This window comes from Centropristis striata, chromosome 18 (genome assembly GCF_030273125.1).
Source record: "Centropristis striata isolate RG_2023a ecotype Rhode Island chromosome 18, C.striata_1.0, whole genome shotgun sequence".
Lineage (NCBI taxonomy): Eukaryota > Metazoa > Chordata > Actinopteri > Perciformes > Serranidae > Centropristis > Centropristis striata.
The window spans coordinates 2,981,567-3,005,449 of record NC_081534.1 but is presented as its reverse complement, the minus strand read 5'-3'; the positions used below and the strand labels follow the sequence as shown (position 1 = coordinate 3,005,449).

Sequence of the window (23,883 nt, the reverse complement as noted above, 5' to 3'; positions counted from 1 at the left end):
CCTCATCTTATCATTATCTATAAGCTTACATATTTGCTGGCTACTTGGCACTTGAAAGCAGCTTATCAGTATTTATTTTAGTTTTTGGTTAGCATTCTTTAATCTTATTATTTGCTTAACTCAATCAGATTAGAATATGATGTTTTCTTGACACAAATTCCACCTGCTGTTGCTATTCAAAGAGCAGCTGTTGCACATGACTGTCACAGCAAAGATGAAAAATTAACTTATACAAGGATTGCCAGTGGTGGGACTCTTTATGGTTCATAAACAGCTCCTTCAAGGCTTTACTGCTGAACTACACAAACCAATCATATAAACGGTTAAAGGAACTGTAGGACACAGCTAATGGCCTTACCTATAGTTGCTTCTGATGCTCTCTTTTCCCCTGTAACTCCTTCCCTTTTGTCTCTTCTCTTCACTTCTTTTCACCTCCTGTTTCCTTTCTATTTCTTCTCACTTTCTTTGACTCTTTTTGCCTATATCTGCCTTTCCTTCACTCCCCAGCTCTTAGCAAATGCCTGCCCTACAAACCGTCATTGCCATTTTCTCTCTTTCATCCTCTCTCGCCTCTCCCTCGGAGCTCTGCGTCTGCTTCCCTCGGGACTATCGCTCCGAGAAACAAGGGCAGAAAAGGAGAGGGTGGGGGGAGAAGTGTGTGAATAAGAGGAGCAGAGTGGAGGCAAATAGAGTGCTGGAGGAAGAGAGATGGAGAGAGGTGAAAGATGGATGGGTGAAGGAGAAAGGAGAGAGACCACACCTACTGTGCATGCCCACTGTGCCAGATTACTAATGGATACAAGCATGGACAATCTACAATCCCTCAGAGAATCTCCACAATACTGAGCCATTACCTCACAGTCTTGGCCTGCGATATTTCGCAATAAAATTTTTCCAAGGAAATTAAAAAAAATACTGAATAAATAACCTATCAAACAAAGACCTTTCAGATGATAACACAAGGCAAGACCCACCCATCATATTTTTCTATTTTGCTGACTTTTATATGTACTTTTACTGACCGGATCGCTGTAACGAAACCCATTATTGCACAAACACAAACACTAAAGCTCTCCCACTTACGACTTTATTGCTGTCAGTCTGGCTTTTAGGGGTTGTCGTCATAGCAACAACAACTTCCTGACCTGTGGCTGAGAGATAAAATTTTATGGAGGGGCAGACACAGGAGAAGGAGTGCAGAAGTCAAGAAAAAGAGAGAAAAAGGAAGAAAAGAGAAGTTCACTTGCTGCCTTCAGTGGTTGTCACATGTGTACATTATTACTTTCCGATTAAGCAGATATCACAAAGATAAACATATCGGCCCAGCCTCGCTCTAAAAGGGGCAGAACGGGGGCAGAGAGGGGAGGAACAGGTTTCCATGGCAACGACATTCATGGACTACAACAATAAATCCCCATGGAGACAAGAGATTACCACAGCAAAAATACAGATTAGTGGACGAGCGTAGAAGTGACAATAGAGATTATTACCGTGCCTAAACCCATTTCAAACCGCATCAGATTTACCGCAGATATTATTACATGCTGCTGGACCTACAGGAACTGCAGCAGCTCTCATCTATGTCAATACACCACACCCACCAGAGAAGAGGGCTTGGCTTACAGCAGGCCTGTAAATGATACTTGTGATACCTGTATCTGCTGTGTGTCAGTAGTATTTGTAGCTGTTAACTTGCTCTGTGTTTTGTCGAGCTATTTCATGCAGAGCTACAATAAGTAGTAAACTCATTGAAAAGCCTTGCAACAGAAAAAGAATTGCCAAATACTTGTAAAAATGGCAGAAAATACTGTCTTCTGCCTCTCAAATAGAAAGATTTCCTGCTTTTCTGTTTTATATCAATGTCTTTGATATAAATGACTGAAGAAGCAATAAAAGCATCACCTTTGACCATGAGGAACTGAGATAGACATTTTCACTATTGCTATCCAATTAATGGATCAAACCAATAATCAATTAGTCAACAAAATAACTGGCATATTAATCAGTAATGAAAACAACTATTTGTTGCAGCCCTAATTTTTATGTTCACTGTCAAGTTTAAGGTACAAAACCATTAAACCAACCATTTAAACTTAAAATACAATAGAATCTATCAAGACAATTAAGCAAAATACAACTACAATCACTGCATGACTCAAATTGGAAAACTGGTGAACTATACACAAAACTATTTACCAAGTTAAGGGACAGCTAACAGCTTAACATCCTTCTTGTTTAAATTCTAATTAAATCCGGATGTCATTTCAAACCTCAGTCCCACCTATAAATGCTCCAATTGGCTTTGTTGCGTTTCCAAATGAGGAAACAGCCAATCATTCAACATAAACTTCTTAATCACCTACTAAAATTTGAGATGTGGGCAGTGATTTAGACGTCTGGAAGCAGGCTAACCAGCCCTGTGTGTTAATGTGGCAACAGGTGGTTCTATACCATAACATTACAATCAATGGCTTGGGTATCAGTACTAGATACCTTGAAAGTATAGACTGAAAAAAACCCTGTAGCATTGAATCTCCAGTCAAACAATACCTGCATTTGTCCCTTTTTGGGCCCACATCAAGAAAAAAAAGACTATTTGTATGGTTGTGTTGATAGCCAATCACCATAAGAATTTCTCAATGAAATGTGATGTGTGATGTGTGATTGGCCCACTTCTGTAGGAGCCTGTACAGCCTGTGGTGTAGTGAACTCGAATGTGGTGTATTTTACAGAGCTGGTAAAATTATTGAATGAAATAGAAAAAAAAAAAGGTATCAAATGAAGTACTCTCATGTAGGGCTTGGCGATATATCAATATAAAAGATATATCGATATATGTTTAAGTGTGATATGGAATAGGACAATATTGCATATATTGATATAGTTCAAATGTGCACTCTGATCCTTTATTTAAGATATTTATTTTTTATTAAAATGTGCACTTTATGGAGCTTTGATTCTTAAAAAAGGTACTCCTGTTATACAGTATTTATGTTCACGTAAATAAACGGTTTCAATAAAACTACTTGTGACATGTATTTGACTTTGACTGAACATTTGCCCTCACTTTGCGATAAAAATATCAGGATATATATCGTATATCAATATCCAGCATAAATATATTCGGGTATGATTTTTGGTCCTTATCGCCCAGCCCTACTTTCATGGCTTCTGTATCATTTCTATGGCACACAGGGTGTACAGTGTGTAGTTCTTTCAGTTTCAACCACATGTAACACAAACTGTGAAGACCCAAAAAACAACAAAAAACAATTGAAACTCACAGTTTTCAACAAACATCAGCCGTACTGCAGGGTCTACTTTTAAAACTTGATGAAATAGAGGCAAAACAACCATTTTATCCCTACAGCTGCATTGCTTGCCGACAGTATGAACACAATTAATTGCTGTTTGTTTGTGTCACACCACGGTCCACTTGATCGAACATTTCAATCGTTTTAATTGAGCTCCAAAGACTGTTTCTGGCAGTTGGCGTTCGCTGATCGCAAAAGGGTTCAACTTAACTAGATCATCGATTGGCTATCATTCAGTTGAAACTAATGAATTAGAAATCCAACCCAGCAGATCGCACTGGGACATCCCAAATGCTGAACAGTGACGCAACAAGCTAACAGCTTTCCAAACTATTCCGCCAGAGTCCAACAGCTGACGGTCACTGAGCCCCAGTTTGGTTTTGATATAACCGCACACATACACGCAATCCTAATCTGTGCTGTTCTCTTGTACGATCCGCCCATCTGTCACGCAATGACACATGCGTACACACAAACATACCAAAACACATGTAAACACATACTGAGGAAATCACTGATAAGCGCTCCGGCTGTGGCATTGTGTTGTCAATCAAAAATAAAATACACACACGCATGCGCACGTTCACGCGCACAGACTGCTGGTGTGAAAATTTTGAACATGCCTGTCCCTTTACCCTGCACTCTGACCCTCAAACTGAGGATTACACAAAGGATAATCCCTGTGTGTGTTTGTGTGTCCGTCTGTCTGCCCGCCTGTCTATCCACTCATCTCTTCATCTTCCTTTCCGTCTGTCTGCCTCTCGCCGCTACACCTGATATCATCACTTCACACATACACTGGCACTAGTGTCTCTTTGTTGCCTGCAGTTTGAGCTAAGCAAATGAAGGGTCAGCTCATGAGGCGGGCTTAAACAGCCAAAACCATGTCATTACTTCTGTTAACATATTATTACCATTAGCTCATAACTGCTATTGTCAGCTGCAAAACTATGCAGCAGTAAAACCATTGAGTTTTAACACCAGGAAGCTCTGTATTTTAAGAATCCTGGGAGGGAAAAAAAAGAAATGTATTAGCAACTACTAACATTGAATACAATCAAATGTATTTTATGAACCCTATCTCTCTTTCTCTGTGTGTGAGAATAATGGGTTAGCTCATAACGACTATTGTTAGCTGCTAAACTCCCCTATTCAACGATTAAAGCAGTCAGGCGCGAGAGCCCTGTCTGTGTGAATGTGTGTGTGTCCATGCATCGTGTGTGTGTGTTTGTGTGTGTGTGTGTGTGTGTGTGTGTGTGTGTGTGAGAGAGACAAAGAGCGAAAGTATGGGTGGGTCACACGAGTGCACGAGAGATCAGATACAGTTTGCCGTGTGTGTGTGTGTGTGTGAGAGGGAGTGAAACAGGAAAGGAGAGGAAAAAACAAGCAGAAGGGAGGAGAGAAGTAAAAAGGAAGAGAAAGAAAGACAGTGAAAGTTGTGGTGAAAACAAATGGCTCGTGGTGATCTCTCCCCGAGTTGCGGTGGGTGTGGCGTTACTATGGCAACGAACATCCCATAGAGGGTGGTAACAACAGGTGCCTCGGCAAAACAAATGACTTCATGGTCATCAAAGCTCATTACAACAACTGCCTGGAGAGGCAAGTTGATACACATGATGAAGTGAAGAACATCCTGCTTCTCTGGCACTGATAGACTGTTAGCACACTGTCAAAACAAGGGATATTTCTATTTTTAGAGCAAGCTGGATACATTTATGAACATAAAATGAATAGTGATTATTTTGTCTGCCTTATTCAGCCTAATATTACTGAAAGCGCATAACAAATAAGGAGTGGCACACAGTTACTGGCATTTAATCATCAGTTCTGCAGGTGATTGATTGATTACATTTTCCATTTGGTTCCCAATCATAAATTAAAGGGAATCTATATGCTTTTTCTCATTTGGTGTCAAATATATAATGTTATAGTGTTTTATGTTCATATTAAACATGGACAAAGTTACAAATAATGCAGAAACGTATGTAAAAAATTCATCCATGTGCAAAAACTTCAGGCTTCCGACAGTCTTGAACGCACCGTTTCCAACTGTTTTTTTCTTCTCTCAGCCAAGATACATGGAAGCTGCCGAGCTTTGGTGCCAATTTGACATAAACGGGCGCAAAATGACTCCTTTCAACATCAGAATTTTATTAATTTCGTCCGATAACACCTAGAAAGCCTAGAAGAGCCGCACAATTAAATCCTTTTATTATGCTTCATGTATGTGGAGCTCTAAGCAGAATATAGCTGGCATTAAAGCATGTAAATGTGTTCTACTAGGAACCCAAAACACATCCTGAACAGGTCTCCTTTAAGTCAAAATGTCAGGAAAAAGGAAAACCCTTTTTACAAGTTGAGTAGAGAGCTTTAATAGGCTGTGATGGATGATGGATCTACAGCTGAATCTGTAAATAGAATAAAAATGTAGCAATGTTCTGCAACGATGCAATGGTGAGACTGTACAGCACTCCAACTCACAGCTGCCTGACATTAATTTAAAAACTACTAACCTTAACCTCTAACTCTAAAATTAGACATTCCCCTTGTGGACACCATAAGATGTCCTCATTTTTAGAACATCATCCTGTTTTCTCAATTACTGCGAGGCCAAGTCGACTCTGAAGTCTGGACACATCATCATGATGTGAAATATGCTGTAGCAACCAGCTCTTCTCAACAGAACAATGACATCACCAGACAGCTTATTTAGCTGAACTCTTATCCGAGTATCAGTTAATCCCAGACCAGCGACCTCTGACCCCTGACCAGGAAACAGGATGTGTGGCAAAGGGGCAAACCCTGCTCCTGTTTCACCCCGTCTCTCCATCTTTATCTTCCATTCCCCCCCATATGTCTCTGTGTCTGTGTCTTTCTCATTAGGAACCTGTCAACGTAAAAACAGGAAGTGACTGACTGCAAAACATCCGTACACTCATGTTTTTATATCTCTCTCTGTACATTTGTGGATAAGAAAAACTCACATGAGTTCCCATACATACATGCCATACACTGTAAAATATGTCTGAAAAACTGCTAAACCATGACAGTAAAAGTCCATAAAATGATAAATGGGTTAATTCAGTTTCAGTAAAAATGAAACACCGTAGATGTATATATCAGCCAAAACAGTATTTTTTAGTTTTCTTAAAAAATGTTTTTAAATACATTACTCCACTCCGCTGTGTTTGTAGCAAAAAAAATATACTGTAATATATATACAAGACATCACTGTAATTTTTGCATTTATCTTTTGTACTTTTGTATCTTTTGTATCTTTTGTAACTGTTAAATGTACTAAACACCAGATCTCTAACAGAAATAGACTGTAATATTTAATGGTGAAATCTTTAATTTATGGGGCATTTATAAAGTATTTTCTTGTCAATTATATGGCAGAACAGTGTTTCTTTTAAAGGAACAACTTTTTTTATTCATACAATAAAAAATGTAATAAAATGGCAATCTTAAACGTGAAATCAACAGTGCTAATATCATTTTAGCGTAATATTAAAAAAAGTTATACCGTATTTATTACGGTAAAGTTCTGGCAACCACAGCTGCCGTTTTTTTACTGTAAAAACAACAGGTTTTTTTTTTTTACAGTGTACATACCACATCATGGCATACAGAGAGCCTGCCCCTTCTACTGGTTATCTAACATCTGTAACGTAATAGGTTCTCATAGTTTTGACCGGTGGGAAACACTGTAGTCTGTTGACCCCGCCTTCTGCCCCTTTAAACACATTAACTGGGTTCTTTACACAAGATGTTTTACAAACTTCACAGCTTTTTAAAGGCTTCTAATAAGAAGTTAGCTCTTCCCACCTACTCTCAACCCTCCTGCCACAGACACCCCTCTCCTCTCACTTCCTTTTCCTCCCCTCATCCCTCCCTCTTTACCCCACCTCCTCTGTGTGCGCCACTTATTCTCTTCTCAAGCCCTTCCCTGACTTTTGTGATGTCCCAATGAATGAACCAATGACTGACTTGTCGACACACGATGAATGAAGTGAATTAATGAATGGTTTAATTAATTAAATGAGAAATGAATCCATCAGTCATTACGCAGTGAATGAGTCAATTTATAGTTGTTTCTAGGGGTGTGCCATATCGTATCGTTCACGATAATATCGGTATTTTTTTTTATGGTTAAAAAAAATGCATACCATGATATTGGCAACGTTCCTACTTCTTGATGTAGTGGTTAAAGTTGTTTTAATCACAAAAAGCTACTTACTCCCTGTCGCTAAACACATGCAGCTTTCAAAATAAGAGCGCAGTGTGTTAAGAAAATCCACCACAGAATTTACAAGAAGACTGTCAAAATAAGATGCCTTAAATAAAACATACAATAACTTTTATTCTCCTTTACAAAATTTCATTAAAATATGCCCCCGGAACCCCTAAATGGTTATTTTTATTATTTGTTAATACTCAAGAGTCAAGAGTACATTTTGTTTGTATTTGGCAACTGTTGATTTCCACTTCAAACTACATTTTTAATTATTTATACAGACTAAAAAAGTATTTCCTATTATCGTCAAGAATATCGTTATCGCAAAAATACTCTGCAATATCATGATATTCTTTTAGGGCCATATCGCCCAGCCCTAGTTGTTTCTCTATTTTTTATCATTTTGCAGATCTGACTGACTCATTTTGATATTATGAACTTGTGTCAAGGACAACCACACTATAGAAGGGTTCTGACATCAAGTATCAGTATTTTTAGCACAATATTATCCATTATTCTGCTGATGTAAACCATAGCGCCAACATTTCCTCCTGTTGATCTCTACGATGTGGCCTTTAAAAGATGAAGGCTGTGCCACGTCCTGCCACTCTCTGTTCAGCCTCTCTCTGTGAGAATGTGACCCTACGCTGATTAATCTGTTTTTAACTATGTTTGGCCCCCTTCCAGAGCAACAGGCCCACGCTCTCTCTCTGTTTTTTATTCTATCACTTCTTTCAGAGCTGGTCACTTGCTGTGCAAGACAGTTTGGCCTCTCTTTATCCCTCTCTGAAGTAAAATGTTACCCTTCAACACAAGGATATTCTATTCTCCTCTAATAGACCCTCTTGTTTAGCAAAACAACATGACTACTGATCTCAACACAACAAACTATCAAACTCTATTCTATTTAACTCTTCTAAGCTTGATGGTTCATTGCAATTAAAGTAATATTAACTTGGTTTAATATGAAAAGCAATTTACATGTATTAATCGCTTTGTACAGCCAATATGTCAACGCATTGTAATGTAACATAGGCAACTGAGAGAGACTGAGTCTCAGTATTTATAACACCTGTGGACTGATTTCTATGTGAAGGACTGTGGATGGTTTCGCCTGGAAGATCCAATGGATGTGACATTTATGTGTGATCAAGTGTCCAGTTCTGTTCAGCTCTTCTACAGCTCCAACAATGTGCAACACAAGCTAACAAAATAGCAACAAAAGACCAACCACAACACAGAGCCGAAGACAAAGTCAATGTAAACATAAAATTAAGTTTTATCTAGTGAAGCCTGTCTGGCGGGGAAAAAACTAGGATCAACACCCTGGGATTGAATTTGATTTGATTTTAATTGAATTTAAGTTACCTTTGTTTGGTTTCAAGGAATCAAAACGACCCAGAGTTGGGATCTTCCATGAGGAAGAGTGCTGAGCTTGTCTTTGAACTTGCTTGCCTAGAATAATACCATCAGTGTATGTATGTATGTGCTAGCTTGCCTTATTACTTCACCAGCTAACGTGACTCATGACAGTAGAGTGTTGATTTTATGTTGATTTTATGTTGATTTTATGTTGATTTTATGATTTTTTGATTTTATTGTATTCATGCATATTTTATTTTGTGCGGGCAGTACATTTTACATTTTATTTTATTTATTTTTATCCCATTTTTAATTTATTTTATCTTATTGCATCTTACTGTTCCATTGTTTACTACATCTCTTTGTATTGTGTTATGTATTTATTGTTTGTGCAGCACTTTGGAAACCTTGTGTTTGCTAAAATTGTGCTATATAAATAAAGGGGATTGGATTGGATGACACTACCTTATGCATTATGACAGTGTTGATTTTATCCACAAATAAATGATATAACAGTATAAAACAACGGTGTATAACAAGTGATTGCTTTCTACTAGACAAAAGCAATGCTAGGCAGGGGCAGCCAACTAGTAAACTGTAATTAAGCTAAGCTAAGGCTAGCCTGGCTGCAGAACCATAGCTATGCTACATGGATCTGGCGTTAGTTGCTGATAAAGTAATTTTCAAATGGCAGGCTCAGTAGTTTCATGAATACCACTTCAATACAATAACAGTTTTTACAATCTACACTCTTTCACATTTAAGTTTTCTGACATTTAGCTGACCCTCTTACCCAGAGAAACTCCCCTCCCTCCCTCCTTCTCCCTTTTTGTCCCCTTCATCACACACGTCCTCTACATCTCCATCCCCCTTTCACTCCCCCCACCTCGCCCTGTCACCCGCCCTCCTTCCCTCACTGTCTCTGTAATAAGCTGAACATTGCATTACAGTTTCCATTCATCCGTGCCTCTCTGATCTTCTCTGCGTGAATACGAGTCCTGTGGTGCCCGCTGGCCGAGCTGCTCTGAAAGCTAGAGGCTAATACCCGCCGGTCACGGCTGAGTGCTACACTGTACAATATGTCCACCTTTAGGAATTGTTGCAATGACCCTCTGTCACTGCAATTACTGAGGAGATGAATGCTTTGTATTGTGATATGGACACCTTGATGGACTAGAAGATGAGGGTAAAAATGTGCTAATCCCCACTGTAACCAACTGGAATTCAGAAAGAAACATTTGTGATAGTTTCAAGGATAATTAAGTTTTCTCTGTAAATGCTTCTTAGCTAAAAACACAGTCAGTACTATTCATTCAAGCCGATGTGGGACAGTAGGACTATCTGTGTGTGCCTGAGTTGATGTGACGTGTTTTGCTCCTGTTGAACCGACAGGGTCAGGATGAAAACACACACATGCACACAAAAACACACACTCAGGGATGTTCCCATAGCCTTTCCGAATGGTTAAGCAATATCTCTCACTCTCTCTGTCGCTCTCACTCAGTCTCTCTCTTTCTCCTCTTGTGTCCGACTCTTACTCACTTCCTCTCTGCTTGTATCTGTGTTCCCTCCTTTCCCCTTTTGTAACTCCATCTCTAGTTTCCTATTTTTGTCTCCCTGTGTCTCTTCAACTTGCCCTTCTACCCTTCGCAAGGTGAGAGAGAGGAAAAAGTACAAATAGAGTACGGCACATGAATTTGTAGTGTTTCCTTAGACCACTGGAACACATCAAACACTTAAGAAGTCACAAGATATGAAAGATAAAAATAAAAGCAGCATGTTTCTGTTGCATGTTCCCATTTGACTGTGACAAATTAACAGCTTTAAAGTATCACTGGTCTTACTGACATTGGTTTGTTTGTTTACCAGCCTTTATGAATTCTAAACATTTGGATTGGAAAACACTACAGAGACCCAAGTGACTAAAATGACATTAAAAAAACATAACTTCAAGAAATACACAGATCTCTAAACGAATGGAGCCGCATGGCATTTTGCATGAGAAATCATGCACACACTCTAACCCAGAGTTAGTTCCAGCCACCTTTAATGAGCAGATTCTCCCACCAGAACAAGCAATTAAGGCTTCTCATTAGTGGGTTTGACAGAGCTGCCACTGTTCTACACATCCTGAGAGTCTGAGAATGAACATGGCTCTGATTATTATAGATAAACTGTACACGCGGGAGAGGGGGCCTGGCAGGAAGAACTCACCAGAGTGACAGACGTGCTCACTGGCAGATTTCACTTATAGCTTACCAAACCTAAAGGCTTTATGTAAGAAGTGGATATAGCTACGGTTATGTCACCCATTGGTTTGTAAACTACTGATTGTTTTTTAGGAACCAGAAGTGATCCTATTGCATCGAGAGGGTGGAGTTGACTGAGAACCAGAGGATACACTGCAGGTCCAGTTACACCAGCAACCTGACTGCACCTGGCTAGCTGCTAACAAAGTTAGCTTCCATGATTCAAGGTAAAGGTGCCATGGATACACATTGCTGTGCCTCAATCTTGATTTACAGGTCACCATGGTAGTGACTGTCAATCACAAGTCTGCCCTGCTATAAACTATATCTTATTTTATTGCATATTTTACTTTCAATGGGGCCATAATCTACTAAATGAACATCATGTTGTATCGAAAAAGACTTGAATATAGTGATTGAGATCATAAACTGGGGTAATAAATCAAGTGAGTAGTAGGGTCATTTTCTCATGGTCTTCTATACAATCCGACTTCTTTTTGCAACCAGTGGAGTCGCCCCCTACTGGTCTTTAGAAAGGGTTTGGGTTTAAAGCACTTCCTCATTACCTTCACTTTTCATACCTTGAGGCTACATCCATTTCTTTTAAACAGACTACGACCAAACAAAGATCAAGTCCTTGCTGCTAATGCTGTGATAAATATATAACGTTCCAATGCATATTATCTATGTTACTGTTGCTGTATATCAGGGAAGCTTCAAGCTATACAGAGGTGGGGGTTTTACACCTATATGTGCTGCTGTGCAAAATAACCTGAATACGAGTAAAGCAATACCATGTCGCATAATAGCAGCACTGAAAATAATACCTTTGTAAAGCATGTGATATTCACCTGCTGTTAAGACTCTGCAGGAAGAGTGGTGAGAGAGAAGTGAGGCAGTTGATCGGTTTTTTGGTTCACCTCTCCTGAGGTGTTGCTGATCGGATTATTTGTCTCCACCCTAAACTATTCTCTGGGAAAAACGTGTTGTAATGCCAAAGGCAATCTTTAAAAGTTGAAGAAATGAATAGAATTGAAAGACAAGTCTCTATAAAAAATGATCTGTTAGTAGGTCTCAGACTCATTCTTTCATTCATGTACTGTAGCTCGCTGGCTGTGTGTCTGGATGGATGATGACTCTGTTATGCAATTTGTTCAATTCCACAGGGCTTCCACTCAGCTCTTAGAGAGCTTTAGATGCTGCCGACTTTGTGCAGAAAGATTATAGTGTTGTCTCCATATTAAAACAAACATAGCTACAGGTTAACATGGAAAACAAAGCTTATTTATATAGAAAAATCACCTGTACTCTACCTTTAGTTTATACCCATCATTAGAATAAATGTTTGATTTGGAAGTCATTTGAGGAGAAATGTGACATGGTGATAGTTTTGTGCTCATTATTGATGTAAAACAGTTCAGTGAAATTGTTACAATAACATATTTTGAAACATTAAAAGGAATTTTTTTGCAGTTCTGAAGCCCTACATCCAACACTACAGTCTGTGACATTGACCCTGCACTGATGTCCTCCACTTCTATCTAACCTAGCTTCCTTTCCCTCAGAGGAAAAAGACAGCAAGGTCATATGCACCAGAGCTGAGTTGTGCTGATTAAGGTAATGAATGGTTGGCCTGGCCCCACACACACACATATGAAGACGGATAGAGAGAGATTTAAGGGTGATTGTTAGGAGCATAGCCCTAATATTAGTCTGCCTGTGATGTTCACAGTCACGTTGAGCTTGAGGAGTAGCAGACTGCATTAATTCTGACCGTGGCACCAAACTGACACTGATTTAATTCATCAAAATTGAATTATGTTGATGCATCAAATGGGTTTGCCAATTGCCACTGACATTTTACACGTCGTCAGCACAATCTCGGCTCAGTCCAGCGTGTCTGTCAGTTTGTCGGCCTGCCCGCCTGTGAACTAGCTGAACCCTTGCCATCTGTCACACAAAGTATGACTTCTAAGGCTCCGCCTGGGAAATAGACACACATGTTAAATCCTGTGTACACACCGTTCCGTCTGCAAATAGTGGCAAAACGTTTAAACAGAAACTGTGGTGCGGTCAAGGGCAGACCCATGAAAACTGAAAGAAAATTTCAACTTCAGCAAACTTAAAATGTACTTTCACCCATTAAAATCAACAACTTGCTGCACAAATCTCCCTCGCATGGTTTGGTTAACATCATCTTCTAGTTGCATGATCAAAGTGTAGCTTACGCAACACTTAAACTGACCATTTGAGACATTTATCAAGTAAAACAGGGTGCTGATTACATCTTGAAGATTTAAAGAAGCTTTCCTTTTCTCTGTTTCACATCTCCGTAAGTTGAATAGTATCTTTTCTGGATGTCAAACAAAATACAACTTAATAGCACATTAGTTCTGGCTCAGATAAGTTGATATGGGCAGTCCTCAACCTTTAGAATATATTTAAATAGTAACAGACTAACTGCTCACGAATAATACCATTCAACAAGTTTTATGAATCATTAATTCGGGTAGAAGCTATTAACCCTTATGTACTCCTAAAAAAAGTATAACACCCATGCTCCTCTGGGGTCAAAAAGGACCCCATGACATTAGACTGGTTTTAGGACATGTAGAAAAAATGTAATTTTTTTTCACCTTTATATATAATTTTCATATTTTTTTCATTATTATTGGTCAATTTTAGTCAAATATCGATGTTTGGATGTCAGCAGATATGGAATGTGTTGGTCATGAGTTGCCTTAAAAAGGTGGAAAAAAAGTTGGTAATATTTTTTTTCTATATGTCCTAAAACCAGTCTAATGTCATGGGGTCCTTTTTGACTTATATTATCTATAAGTGATGCAGAGGGGCACATGTGCTGAAATTTTCAAGCAATTGTATGAAAGTTAACCTATATTAATCGTATGTTGAAAATGATTTGGGGTAAAAAATAATTTAAAAAAAAGGACCCCAGGAGTACAGGAGGGTTAATATGTCCCACCTGGGATGAAAACCACCTCCTGAATTAAGTAAACCGGACTGCATTTTGGGGCAGTCTGTGGCCTAGAGGTTAGGAATCGGGCTTGTAACTGGAGAGTCGCTGGTTCGAATCCCGGTACTGATAGGTCTAGGACTGAAGGCCCTTGAGCAAGGCACCTAACCCCCCTCCACAGCTCCCCGGGCGCAGTAATGTGCTGCCCACTGCTCCTTGCATGGTGTGTTCACTTGTGTGTAGAAAAGGATGGGTTAAATGCAGAGGTTGAATTTCCCCATTGTGGGATTAATAAAGTACTCTTCTTCTTCTTCATTTCCCAGAAATCTTTGTAAACACTTTACAGAATGAAATAATATGAAACGCATTTATAACAAGTAGACTAGATTACTGTAATGGTTTATTCACTGGAATCTCCAAATCAAGCATTCAAAGGTTACAACTAATTCAAAATGCAGCTGCACGTATTCTCACTGGCACCAAGAAATATCAACACATCACACCCGTTCTTAAGTCCTTGCACTGGTTACCCGTTAGAACAAGAATTGATTTCAAAATACTGCTCCTGGTTTATAAAGCACAACACGGCCTTGCACCTCAGTACATCACAGATATGCTCATCACCTACACCCCAGCAAGAACACTTCGGTCAACAGGCAGTGGCAACTTACTCATCCCTCACACCAGATCCAAAGAAGGAGAAGCAGCTTTTAGTGTTTATGCCCCAAGAAAGTGGAACACCCTGCCTGACACAGTTAAACTTGCCACATCAGTAGCCATCTTTAAAAACAGATTAAAAACCTATCTCTTCTCTACAGCATTTGGTTGAATTGTGTGCATGCGTGGTTGTGGGAGTGGGTGCACATGTGTGAGTAAGTAAGTGTGTATGTGGTGAATATGGAATAGCTTGTCTACCTGCACTCTTCAATTAATTTGTAATCGATTTTTGTTTGATTTTCTGTGTTTTTTGTTGTTGTTGTTGTTTTAAACTGTAATTATGTGTATTGTGAAGCACATTGAGTCTGCCTTGTGCATGAAATGCGCTCTATAAATAAAGTTGAATTGAATTGAAACGAATAATTTAAAAACCATGAAACAACGTTTTCCAGTGTTGCTATTGCTGGAGGAAGCACAAGGGAAACGGACACACGACGGACAAACAACTGATAAAACGGATTAAAGTGAAATGTGGTTGTGAACACGCCTTCAAACAACATCTACTAGTTGTTAACTAAAGGTAGGAAACAGCTCAATCCGTCCCACAAGCAGCGGGGCGGATGTTTGAACTGTGTTTGAACGTAACAACTAGGTTAACATGATTAACTCACCTAACATAGCGGGGGGGTTCACCTACACCAGGAAATACAAGACGAGCTCTATTCATTTAGAAAACTGCTTCCAAACATGTCATTAATGCTGTTTGTACCTAAGCTAAGTGCTTCTGAGAAACCTTTGATGCTAACCACATAAACCAGCCGAGGCAGATCCGGCGGGACATGAGGGTAGTTAATGTGATGATAACGGGGATAATGTGAGGAAGAGAGGCGCCATGAGCAGCAGCACATCCACGGTAAGACTCCACAAACGGGTTTCAGAAGCAAGCATGACCATTGTTGGACCATTTCACTGTTCCTGGTTACTGTGGTTGTTGCTGCAGGTTGTGCACTTACATATTTACTGCAACAAAATCGACATTAGAAAACGCGAAATACACGAAAAGCATTGCCGCAGTCGCTAATGTATACATCACGTGGTTTAAAAGGTGGTTAAATTAAACGTTACCTGTTGTGTTTTTTCAACGATGCGTTTGGGGAACTTTTCCAAGCGTGGCCTCTCGCTCGGTTCTCCTCCAGAAAATAGCGTAGGTCCCACTATCTCAGCCTCCAAAAATCTCTACTACAGTCCACACGGGAAATCTGGCCGCAGCTCAAAGCAGACGTGTCTATCATTCCAAAGACCCGCCCCATACAGTGAAAACATCGTTTAGCGGCCTCTCATTGGCTAATAGGGATCAACTGTATTCAATCCTAAAATATGATTGGTCGCCCGGGCTGTCCATTCGCGTTGGAGGGACGTTCGATGCAGATGTGGCAGTGCTAGCGTGGCGAAGCAGCTCCCTCTAGAGGCTAAATGACATCACTGCAACGTGGTGTTTTTTTTTTTTTTTATTCATTCATTTATTTATTTTTTATAACAAATAATAATCACATGAAGGATTTAAGGAGGTCTTTAAACCACTGTATGGCCATAATTAAATAAAAAAAAAATATTGAATGTTTTTACAGTCTTTGGCCTCCTATTTCTCTCTGGCTACTTTATTTCACCTATTTTTAAGGTTTTCATTTATATTTTATTTACTTATATTAATTATTGATAGAAGTTGATAAGGCTCTTTTTTGTGTGTTGTCTGCTTTGATTTTGCTCACCATTTTTTCAGAAATTTAAGAAATTGGACACATTGGTGATTAATTTACAGTGTTATACAGTTCATTGCTCCAATATTAGCAGTTTAATCCCAACCTGGTGCCACCTCAGCATTTGAAAAGCACTGCAGTGCAGTAATATGAATATTTATGGTCAGTTGTCAGCAGTGATCCCATGATGAAGCTATCTTTGGTGACAGTTCTAAGTCACAGTATTTATATTTATAGATCTTAATTTCTGAGCACTTATGAAAAAAAAGTATAAAACTGTTGACATCCATGTTTAAAATTCTTGCTTAAAATATTTGATGCTGATGGAAACATTAATTGATGATTTAATTATGTTGAGTACTCAGCATAATCCTCAGATACCTCAGTTATTCTTTATCTGAACACACACAAAGGACACACTGGTCATGGCATATCATAAGGCATGGCCACTGCCACTGCACACATACACACCTCTTACATACTGCATATACCAACACCCACTCCTAGATTAGAGAAGCTCAAGTAATTGGCTTATAGCGTAAGGCAGCGTGGAGATTTGATATCCAAAGAAGAGGAGTAAACAACCACATAAGAACAACATCTATGTATAGGAGAATAAAACAAGCAAATGTAAGAGTGAGTGAAATGTACTGATTAAAAAGGTTTTGACAGAAAACGCAACAGAAAAAATCACATTGTGCAGCAGGCAGGGTGTGTTTCAGTAGACTCACCATTAGTAGAGCAGCACAGCACGGCCAGTAGAGCGAGCACACACAAACAAACACAGAGCAGAAGAAGAGAAAATCAGACATTTCTTTGAACCCTGGACACATATACATGTTTAATTTATGAGCTGCATTTGCACAGTTGCACATCTTTAGATATAGTTGTAGAGCTGCAACAATTATTAGATTAATCGAACAATAATCGAAATTAATCGTCAATTATTTTGATCATCGAATAATTGGTTTGAGCAGTTTCTTAGAGACAAAAAGTCCAAATTCTCTGATTTCAGCTTCTTCAATGTGAATATTTCTGGTTTCTTTGTTCCTTTATGACAATAAACTGAATATCTCTTTGGTTTGTGGACAAAACAAGAGATTTGAGGACGTCATCTTGTGGTTTGGGAAACACTGATTGATATTTTTCAACATTTTATTGACCAAACAACTAATCGATTAAATCATTTAAATAATCGACAGATTAATCGATAATGAAAATAATCGTTAGTTGCAGCCCTATATAGTTGCAACTCAAGGCTCATGATGAGGAATAACAATTTAATGCCACGCAAATTCTTTAAATAGATCAAATCGGTTTTGTGGACTGCTTGGTTACAGTTGCATGATCCTTACAGTACATTATGACAACACACAACAGATCTCCTCTCTGGCGTGACAGCAAACAGACTGCTATCAGTCTAATTATATTGACTTAATATCCACATGTTGTGAGAGTGAGAGGAAACACACCCACACTGGAACATTTAATCACACAAATAATACAGAGCTGAGTGAATTTAGTTCTCCTCCCTGTCCTGTTCATGACATCTTCCACCCTTCAGCCTCAGCAGTCCTTAAATTGAATTGCAGGGCGCACAAGAACAGCTCGACCTTTATCAGTCTCAGTTTGGACCTTAATTAAATCAACACAGGGTGATATCACATCATTTACAGTGAAAATGGGAGGGCATTTTCCAGAGCAAACCTGAAAACAAAGGAGGTCTTGTACCTGTAGTGTTTGTGTGACCTCACACAACCACACATGAACTCCAGAGCAGTGATTGTCTGTTTAAAGGTTTTTTTGTAGCCTGTATTTCGTGCGGATGCAGTTATACTGATACCGGTTCAGATTTCAGGCCGATACTGACTCAAATTACAGGAACGGTATTGGTGACATTACAATGGGACCTATCTAGACCGTTTAATTATGTATTATTATTATTATTATTATTATGTATAATAAGAAACAGTTCTGTTATATCCATTTATTTATTTGTTACATTTTGTTTTTTAAAGTGTAGAAAGCAATGTTTAAGTAAACCCTTATGTTGTCATATATACATAAAATAATTCCACACAATTAGGCATACAGCTTATCAATTAAACTCCTATATTGGATTGGTACTTATTATTAGTTGATACCCAAAGTTCAAGTATTGGTCATAATATCTGGAATGAAAATGTGTGATTGGTGCATCCCTTGTATTTCCTTTTTTGACGAGACTTTTTTGAGTCATTATTTTTTCTACCAATTATTTTAAAGGCCTATCATATTCAAGTCCTATTCATCTATCCTAGTCCAATATCAAGTCCTATCAAGTCCTAATATTTAACTTATATATATATATATATATATATATATATATATATATATATATATATATATATATATATATATATATATATATATATATATATTATTTGTTAATTACATTTTTTTAAATATTCAGGAACTGTATTGATTAACAGTGAAACAGTCTCTTGTTATGTGTGTGTGTGTGTGTGTGCATGCGTGTGTGTGTGTGCGTGCGCGTGTGTGTGTGTGTTTGTGTATGTTCTGAAATGCACTTTTCAATCAAAGTAAAATTATTATATATAATTAAGTGACATACACGAAGTGGTCCCTGTATATTTCTATCTTTATCCCTATCTTGACAGGGGTCATTGGCTGGAAAAAAGAGGACAGGACCTCTTTCTATTAACAAAATATAACATTTAGAACACCAAAAAGGTCACAGTGAAGACACTATGGCAGAAATATACTTCAGAGCTACCCTTATATGCTGCTATAAATCTCTAATGACATAGAGCAAAATAGAAAATGATACCTGATTGTCAGAGGTCCCATATTGTAAATAGTTCCCACACTGAGATTAAGTCCTGACTCTTTACCTAATCAGCCTGACCTTACCTACGAATCTCTTTCTCGCTGCTCTCTGCTGCGTATCTCCACGTCCTCTCCTCTTGTTTTGTCCTCACATGACACACAACAGTTGCCTTTTTTCCTTTTGGTGGACGTCTCACAGAGTCCTCGCTGTTAACCAACAGATTGTTCTAGTGTCGATAAACTAACAGGCTTCACAAACACAGCGCAGGGAGCTCCAGTAGGCTGGCTGTGTGTGTGGTTTCCCATGCAGGCATGAGATCAAGCCAGTGCAGATTCTCTGGAGGATTAGCAGCGAGCCCTTCTGAGGGGAATTACCCTGACACAGGCCATCTGGACAGCAAAACACTGCCCACTGGACCAACTATAGTCCTGCCAAGTCTGATGGAACAGTCAGATATCGCCCAGTCATTCCTCTACTCTGACCCAAGAACAGCAGAATCATTCAGCCTTGTAGTCCGGTTCAAGACACCTTCTACTCAGTGGGTACATAGTGACCAAATGCATGTTTAAAGGGACAATTCACCCCAAAATAAAAGCAGGAATTATTTCTCTTTTACCTGTAGTTACCTGTAGAGAAGACATTTTTTCAGCCAGTATCTTCAACACTTTCAACTCGCACCAAAACATTATAGACAGATACAATATGTGTTTTTGATTTTCGGGTGAACTGTTCCTTTAAATCGAGTGGGTTAAAGCAAAATGCATTGTATGTGTGATTTGCACTATTTTTGAAAAGTTGTATGTTGATTTTAGCCAAAATGTAAGTTATTTAATTTGATCCAAAAAGTAAGTTATTTAATTTTATCCAAAAAGTAAGTTATTTAATTTTAGCTAACAAGTAAGTTATTTAATTTTAGCCAAAAAGTAAGTTATTTAATTTTAAATGTAACATCTCTTCATGGAGCATACTTTCAGACGTTATGATTAAGTTATTCATGATGATTTACTATGAGTCAGAGCTTCATGATATGAGAGATTAGAGATTGTGGTCTAATATTTTAGGATTAAGATTATAAGGTTACAGTGTTCTACAGTGAGGATATAAAAAATATCATGTTTTTATGTTGTATTCTTCCTTTCTTAGCTTTCACAGTGCGTTCATGGCATTAATTTTCCTTATCATTAAAGGGAGAGTCAGCAATTCTGGATTAAGATTGTTGACATTTGATCAAAAACAAATACACCCCTCCTGTCACTGCATTTTCCAAAGCCCCGCCCCCCAAATAGAAGTGAAGGTGGGGTTTCAAAAAGTTTACTTTTAATCCGCAATTTATAGCCACATAACACCAGTATGCAGAAAAAGTACATGCACCAAATACATATAGTCATTTTAGCCCTTCAGACTCCACTACACTGGAAGAATCATTTACATTTATATTTATATTTACATTTAGTCATTTAGCAGACGCTTTTATCCAAAGCGACTTACATGAAAAAAGGGGAACAATGAAGGTCTAGTGCAATAAGAGCCGTTAGTGCAGCAATAAGTGCTAGTGACAATTCTTTAAGGAGTAGAATTGTCGTGTGGTGCTAGGAGAGAAGATGCTCTCTGAAGAGCTGAAGGTCTTCAGGAGGTTTTTAAAGGTAGAGACATATAACATATGAAATACACCGCAAACCACAAACCCCAGTTTTTATAATACAAACCACTATGAGGTTAGCAGGAGAAGACATGCTTATTGCTCATAAAAAAAAAAAACTGCTAACTAAGTGGTACTTAGTCTAATGCAATTATCGTAAATATCAGATTGCACAGTTGCATACAGTGCGTATAAATACACAGACACATGCACAAATGTAAACTAAACTAAAGACATGCACACGCTAAACACATATACAAGTGTAACATGGTAGTTTACCTGACAACCAGTTGATTATCAGATGCAACAAGATGCCTGACCGGACCCAGTATTTCCTCGTATGACTCCACTTCTCTTGCTCGCCTAATCTTCACATGTGTGGAACAAATACCAAGACACTGAACAAATACTTCACTCTCAATTCACACCTGTTTGTTTTGTGTAATGTCAAACATAAACTCCCTCCTTCTCTCTCTCCCTCTCTCCCTCTCTCTCTCTCTCTCTCTCTCTCTCCTTTGTGTGTTGTAACTCTACACTGCAGGATCAGGTGTCAGCTAAGGAGGAGAGGAGGAGAGAGAAGGAACTTATTAAAAAGAAGCAACCTGATGGACGGAAAAATATAAAGAATACAGTATATTTAGAAGTGAGGTAGGCATGGAATAGAAAGAGGAGCTTTTTGTTGGCTGCACCCATGGGTGGCACCTCTTATTACTGGCAGGAAAGGGTACAGGGTAATAAAATGATAGTTTACTCTGAAACTTGTTCTTCAATCGTCATTACACACATGCTTCAATATTATCCATTTTGTGTGGGTGTGTGTGTGTGAGAGAGAGTAAACAGTCATAGGTGTGTCTTTTCTTCAGAAAGCTTTAACAGAAAAATACACAAAAGTTTGTGTTTGTCTTGCAGGATCACATGTGTGAATAGCAACTGTCTAACACAGCAGTGTAATCTATTACCAAACATACCAAACAACACAGAAGAAAACTCTGTTTTCATCAGTATATTTGAACCTACCTTAAATGCTTAGACAATGATTGCTAGATGTCAAGCAATCAGTCATAGTTACAGTAATACATGGTAGCAAAATGCAGATCTGACTTTATATTGATATGATTATTATAGCCAATATAAGTCACAGAGCATTTGCAGGTTATTCTGTGAGTGAAAGCAACATGCATGAAAATAAACACCAAAATATTTTAAAAGTAAATAATAAAAAAGCGTAATATGAGATTAACTCCAGTTAGGCAACAACCTTTGCTGCTGAAACCTGTGTTCATTGTCTTGAACCTTTTGTACACCTGCCATACTGTCTTTAACACCTGACAGCAACCAGAGTAAGTCAGACACTTTGCAACCAGGCGGCAACCTCCGGGTCTGAGCAGGGAGGCAAACCAGGAAGTGCCTTAAGCTGCATTCTACTGAATTCCAGCAGGGGGCGCTAAGTGTGGCTGCAAAAAATTCTGTCCATTCATTTCAGTGCAAAAAAAGAAAACTTCTCACTTGATTTATTACCTCAGAATTTTTTTTAGGACAACGCTATGGTCTCAATTGCTCGTAATAAATCTCCAAGACAATTTGATGTTAATAGTGTAAATAATGGCCCCATTTAGAAGCAAATAATAGATAAATAATCGTATGATTTGGGGCGGGGCTACCTTTGATTGACAGGTCACTAACAAGGCGAGCCGTCGTCAGGAGAGAAGCAGAAAAATGCGTATCCACGGCAACGTGTCAATAAAGTTATATATAACGTTATATAGATATAAAAAAACGACGTTTAGCGGTTTGGTCTCATAACTTTGACCCTTTCACTGTATTTTCACTTAATGACGTAGTAAAAAGTAAAAATGTCTTGTCCAGCGTTTGGTTGGACTAACAGACACTCTAAGGAGTCGCTGTTCATTTTTCTGAGGTGTTAGACGATTTGTGTGTCTGTCTGTTGTCTGTCTCTGTGGACGTAAGTCACTATCTATGCGTGTGTAATTCACTATCTGTGTGTGTGCCCTCTCTGTGCATTTATAGATTAATCATGCAAGATGCTTTGCTACAATGTTCATGTGCTAATATTGTTATTAAACTATTGGTAGACTAAATACATTTACTCCATCTGCTTACACTTTCTCTGCCTTATTTAGAGTAAGATTCTATAATGACAAAAAGATATATTTTATGTGGATATGTTTGTTGCAAAATGTGTGTCTCCAATAACATCTCTGCAAGTCCTATCAAGGCAGGAGTTTGTGTTTTGAAAGTTTGTTCCAGGTCAGGTCACGGACATGATGTGCTGAGCAGAAAGATAACTGTCTTCTCTGCTCGGTGACATGACGTGTCCACGTATTGAATAAACTGACAAATCAGCGGATCGAGAGGAGGCACCTTCTCAGAAGATCAACCTACATTTTTGAGTAAACCTCAGTTAGGCTATAAAACTGTGTTCAAGAGAAAGTCGACTGGTTCAGCCTCATGGACTCACCAGCCTAATGTCACGTCAGGGACGTGTGGATTGAACCCAGAGACTCTGTAAACTGCACATTTCTTGACATATTGTAATAAAATGAAGTTAAACTGAGAACTCGGACGTCTCCTGCTCATCATTCCCCATCAAATGATTGGCGCAGAGAAATAGGTGAGGATTTTGTGTTGGAGTCAGATAATTTAATTTGAAAGGTTTCCTCAAGAGTCAAGGCGATACATTAAGCTCTGTCTCCCTCTGGTGACAGAAATTATGCAAGAAACTGCACTCAGTCTGACAATTCCGCCACTCATAAGTAACCCGTACTTTGCATTATACTCTATTTTGATATTGGCCACTTGGAATTCAAGGAATGTGCAAAACTCCACAAATGTTCTCAATGTTA

General features: G+C 38.6%; 1 protein-coding gene across 14 annotated transcripts in view; it reads right to left on the bottom strand.

Annotated features, from left to right (window-relative positions):
• Window positions 1-16,067, bottom strand: part of epb41l2 (erythrocyte membrane protein band 4.1 like 2) — a 65,672-nt gene extending 49,605 nt beyond the window's left edge. For 13 of the 14 annotated variants that reach the window (XM_059356012.1, XM_059356017.1, XM_059356023.1 and 10 more), the window contains exon 1: window positions 15,919-16,067. The gene's annotated coding sequence lies outside the window, so the exon portion shown is untranslated. Of the gene's footprint in view, window positions 1-358; window positions 570-15,918 lie in introns of those variants that run through there. The other variant, XM_059356013.1, reaches the window with a different exon arrangement.
• Window positions 16,068-23,883: the final 7,816 nt, after the last annotated feature.